The sequence below is a fragment of the Cavia porcellus genome, unplaced genomic scaffold (assembly GCF_034190915.1).
Source record: "Cavia porcellus strain 051 isolate PalLab524CR breed Dunkin Hartley unplaced genomic scaffold, mCavPor4.1 scaffold_23, whole genome shotgun sequence".
In the NCBI taxonomy this organism is placed as follows: Eukaryota; Metazoa; Chordata; class Mammalia; order Rodentia; family Caviidae; genus Cavia; species Cavia porcellus.
The window spans coordinates 9,525,245-9,530,837 of record NW_026947506.1 but is presented as its reverse complement, the minus strand read 5'-3'; the positions used below and the strand labels follow the sequence as shown (position 1 = coordinate 9,530,837).

Genomic DNA, 5,593 nt, shown 5'->3' with positions numbered 1-5,593 from the left:
AGAATACACTTACTGGGAAAAGGAAGCTTTTGTCTGAGAGTGAGACACAAGAGCTGCAGAGTGGGCTGCCTAGGAAGCTGGAATTGACCACGTGTCTTTCAGCAGTCTGTTGCATCCAGGCCTTGGCAACATCAATTACAAGAAATATAACCAAACTGAAATGTTATACACATTGTTTAAAGAAAGTTTTAAAGAGATTTTATCAGACACGCTTATTAGACTGAGACCTGTTTAAGTGAAAAGGTCCATTTCAATCACCCAGAGTCTTTGAGCGATTTGCATCTCTAAAACCAACAGATTGCTGAAGAGAAGATAGGAAGATTACTGGAGGTTCATTTGCATAAGCAGAAACAATTAATGAATACTGAATAAGAAAGTATTTCTCTTTATAAGCCTACATATCATGATTTATACATTTTTCAGAAACAATTTGTTTCTGAAGCTCAAAAATTGCTTTCTGCAGCACTAAAACAAAGATTTATCTCTTTCCTTAGCACTAAAAAATCCAACCATAAGAATGTACCATGAGCGTGAACTGTTAAATCTGATTGGCAAATTCTTAGTCCTTAGGTTACAGACTTTATATCATGGTTGGCCATTGATATTGACCAAAACCCATGGAGAACTGGAGTCCCTTACATAAAATGGCATTGTATGTGCATGTTACCTTGAACATACTTCCATAGTGCTTTAAATCACCTCTGGATAAATATAAACCACAAAAACCAATAAATCCTAACAATACTTGTTTAATGTATTATTTAGGGCACAATGACAAGAAGAGAGTCTATACATGCTGGATTCATAGCCCTAGTTTCTTTCCAGATATTCTTCTACCATGATTAGTTGAATCAGCAGATACAAATAGGGAGAAGATCTTATTCCATTAGTGTCTGTTAGACTCACTACAATTTTCTGTACAAAATTTTCAGAAGATGGATGTGAACAAAACCAAGAAAGACATGCTTCAGCACAACATGAAGAACCAATCTGAGTTGGGATACACTGAGAGAAATTGAAAGGTGAAAGTAGCAGCCACTTAGCTGAAAATTTGCATACTCAGGACCACTGCAGTTGAAGGTTCTACAGAGGAGTTTTAACCACAGGAGCATGTTGAGCTACACGACCAAGAAGACTCAGCGACCCTGCAAAGCTCTCTGGCCCTATTGCTGCAACTTCACCGTGGACATAGCATCCCTTAGTGCCTGGTGCACCTGCTTGTTGCGCAGGGTGTAGATGACGGGGTTCAGCAGTGGGGTCACCATCATGTTTACCAGAGCAGCCTCTCACGTGGAGTTCAGCCTGCTGGTCCACTTTGTCTTCACACAGATTAGGATAGAGGTGCCATACATCAGAGAAAAGAGAAGGAGGTGAGAGGAGCAGGTGGAGAAGGCTTTCTGCCACTCCTTGGATGATGGGAAGCACAGGATTGTGACCACTATGTTGCTGTGTAGGCCATGATGGTTATCAGGAGGGAAGTAAACAAGATGAACGAAGCTGGGGCAAAAGTCAGCATGTCATAGTTCTGAGGTTAGAAGAGAAGAGATGGATGAGAGCTCCGAGGTCACAGAGGAAGTGAGGGATGACATTGGGGCCATAGAAGGACAACCAGGAAAACTTTAGGACTAGCCCAGTGATAAGAGTGAAGGACAAAAAGCACCAGAAGAAAACCAGAAAAAAGCAGACACTTAGATTCATGATGGCTGAGAAGTAGAGAGGCCTGCAAATGGCCAGGTATGGATCCAAGGACATCCCAGCCATGAGGAAGAAAATTGCTGACCCAAGAAACAAAAAAAAAATGCCTATATGAGCCAATAAGTAAAATGAATTTTTTGAAGTCCTAAAAGAAAAGTGTTCAAAAGTTTAGGAATAACTGTGGTGATGAAACCACATTCACAGAAGGAGAAAGCACTGAGGAAGAAGTACATAGGGGTGTGGAGGCGGCGGTCAGCCCAGGTGATGGTGATGATGAGTGAGTTCCCCATGACAGAAGCCAGGTAGGCCAGCAGGTGCAGCAGGAAGAGGACCTTCCCCAGGTGCTGGACTGCAGGGAAGCCCTCCAGGGTGAACTCCTGGACAGCTGTCCCATTCCTTATCTCCATCTCTATCTTCCTTTCTCTGTCTGCTGTCAACCCTCTTTGACTATGGGAATCTACAAAATATAAGAAAGACAAAAAGAAAGGATAGATCTTAGGAAATGAGGAGACCTTTTCCAAATGAGAACGTGAACGAAGGTGGAGGAGGGAGGAAGGAAGGAAAGGAAAATGGGTGAAAAAGAGTTGAAGAATAGATGGGAATAAAACCTTTGAAGATGCAGAGGGGAAAAAAAGATTGAGAAGAAAGAAGAGTGGTCGGGGGCAGAGGAGGTGGGCCAGGCAAAGGGACACTAATTAAGAACTGAGATGTGCGGTGCACCTCTACAATCTCCCCACAGTCAATGTAATCATTACGCACTGCAGTTACGTACAAAAAAGACTATCACCAAAATGTAAAGATTTATTTGTGTCTAAAATACAACCAAAACTCTACTTGAATTTACTCTTCTGAGTGAAGAACTGTGTTCTACTTTTAAATATTTTATTACAAATTACATTGAAATGTTCCTTTGTTAGACTGAAGAAGTTGAACTTTCTTGGTTCTGCTTTTCTGTTCTTCTTTTTCTGCTTTTGAGAATAAATTTTATATCAAATTTAACTTTTCTGGAAAATAGTATCTAGTATCTTTGATCGCCATAAGGTAAGCAAAGCAAAAACATAATCAGGTATTTTATGAAGACAAAATATACAACTAAAAGCATACACATGATGGGCGGTTCCCACCACAGATAGGAATAGGTGGTGAAAGGTTCTGCCACTCCTTGGCTTGTAGGAGGAGCACAATTGTGACCACTATGTTGCTGTGCATAACGATAGTCATAAGGAGGGAAATAAACAGGATGAACGAAGTCAGGACAAAAGTCAGCACCTCTGTAGATCTGGAGTCCAAACAGCAGAGATGGATCAGTGAGCTGAGTTTGCAGCCTAAGTGAGGAATGACTCTGGGACCACAAAGATAACCAGGGAACCTGCAGGACCAGTCCGGTGATCAGAGTGAAAGGCAAAGTGTGCTCTCCCTTGCAATAATACAGGAACTCCAGGAAGCCCAGATTGGCCCTGAGTTTATATATATATATATATACAAAGTGTTCTCATCGCCATGTTTCAACCCAGTTATTATCTTGAAATGCATTTACTGAGGTCTTTACCTAAGCCCTTTGAATGAGCAGGGAATATCATTATGGAAGCATCTCAAAACTACCCAGTCATGGATTGAGGAGAGACCACATCTAAATATAGGGAGGAAATGCCCCATTACTTCGCTGTCCAGGCTCAGTGAACAAACCTCAGGGGTACATGGTTATCACCCTCATTCCTCCCACTCAGCACAACAGCAGAGCTTCCTTCTGCTCTGCCTTCAGCATTCGCCCCTCTGCGGGCATCATTATTACACTGCAGGATTCTGGGTGGCTGGAGTCACACCTGGATGCTCCTTGCAGGAAACAGAAGAACACTGACTTTTAAGCCATGATCTGGCTTGGGAGTAGATGAATTTGTGTTTCCATAGAATCTGCCTGAAATAAGTGCTTTAGTGAGTAAGTCATGAAATTACATGTCGTTTGATTTAGATCTTTGCTTTGTTCAAACCTGTGTTTTTATGAATGACTCACAGTACCAGCTTACATGTAAGCAGTCTCTGGTTTAAACATGTGACTCAAAAAGTGACAAATCTATTCCACACCAAGTACTAATAAGGAAGTCACTCCCAGGAAAGAGAATTTCTCTATTTGTTTCCTTGTTCTTCTAAAAAGCCAGGGTCTTTCTCATGTAGTGATAAAAGGAAAAATTAGGTCACTGTTTCCTGAAATCAACCTATCTTTCATCTACACAACAGTCAATCGATATCTCATATTTTAAATTAATTGAAAATTATTAAGACTGATTATTAATAAAGAAGACAAATATTTATAAACTCTTGAGGATAGAGAATCACAGTTTCTCTGCCTCAAGATTTTTACACCCACCTAGACCATGAGTAGAGTACAAAACAATCACACTGACGCTAACATTTGCACTGTAACTATGTAGAAATCCTGATCACATTCCTGTTCATCTGTGTAACATGGTCATTCTTTTTGTGGCACATGATGACACACTTCACTGTGAATATCAAGCATGGTTGCTGTTGCAACAATGTCCCAACTCCAAAAAAATCCTCATGAGAAAAGGAAAACCAAGGTGAGAGTTCCTTGTTCACAGAGCCAATTTCCAGCCACTTCGTCGCAGCCAACCTTTGTTCATCGGTGATATTGCTGCAGTCAAAGAAAAACTGTGCCTTAATCTCTTTGCATTGTGTAACCTCGGGACCCCTTGCCATCTCCAGTGAGGTCGGGGAGGTCCACATGGGCAAACCCCTGGCACTCAGACTTCATTAGAGGAGGCCGAGGAAACCAAGTTGGAATCAAGTGCGCAGCCGATGCCCAAGGGTCACTGCCCTGTTTATTGTTGGAAACAGAAAACATTGATAGAAATGCATCCTAAATGCCATCTCACTGCATGCAGTAATGTCTTCCCTCAGTCTCCGTTATCTGCAGGGTGCTCTGTGAGGATCTGCACTGGTAAATTTGGATCAAAGTCATAAAATGAGTACAGTCCCAAAATACACTTCAGTGAAATCACCCTTAAACAACAGAAATGCTTTTGCATATAGCTAAAAGTTATGCATTTGTTTTTTAACCTATCATTTTCTTTATTGAATTATAATTTATACACTATAAAATGCACAAGTCACACAAGTACAAGTTGATGCTCTTTACACAACTAAGCAGCTGTGTAAGTGCTTCTCAACTCAAACCACGGAGCATCTTTATTCCATGATAGATTCTCTCTGCCCTTCTTTTGCTGAGCTCCACAAGTTTCAGCAGCTTATGTTTCCATTTTCAGTTGTCACAAGATTTGTCTTAATTTCCCTTTTTGTTAATTCTTTCACCCATTTGCTTCTCGGGAGAAGATTCATCAGTTTGCACACAGTTGTACGATTATTTCTAGGCTCACACAAGTCTAATCAGAAAACACCATTTTAGGATAGTCAATGTTCCTAAAACTACAAGACTTGGATAGTAACCTAGCAAGGAGTGCATTTCTCTGCGTGCCTGTGAGGGTGTGTATTTGGATACTGTTGGATGTAATGGTTTCTGTATGTGTGTGAGACCTCTTTGGTCTATTATGTAGGTTAGGTCCAATGTTTCGTTATTGATTTTCTGACTGACTAAAACTATAATTATTTTAAGTCAATTAATATATTCTTGTTGTAGTTAGGTGTTCCAATGTTGAACGCATACATATTGATGATTGGAGTAACTTCTTGATGACTATACCCTTTGTCGTTGTCTAGGAATGTTTGTCTCATGTTAAATTATTACATTTAAATCTACTTTATCTAAGCATAGCTGTGCCTGCTGTTCTTTCACTTCACCTTTGGTGTATGTATGTTTCTCATTGTGAAATGAACTCCTTACAGGTGGCACAGAATTGGGCCTTATGTTTTCTTTTTGCTT

At 40.6% G+C, this 5,593-nt stretch overlaps 1 pseudogene; it reads right to left on the bottom strand.

Moving 5' to 3' along the window:
- Positions 1-1,163: 1,163 nt before the first annotated feature.
- On the bottom strand, positions 1,164-2,114 carry LOC100716708 (olfactory receptor 6C75-like; annotated as a pseudogene).
- Between the last annotated feature and the right edge of the window lie 3,479 nt (positions 2,115-5,593).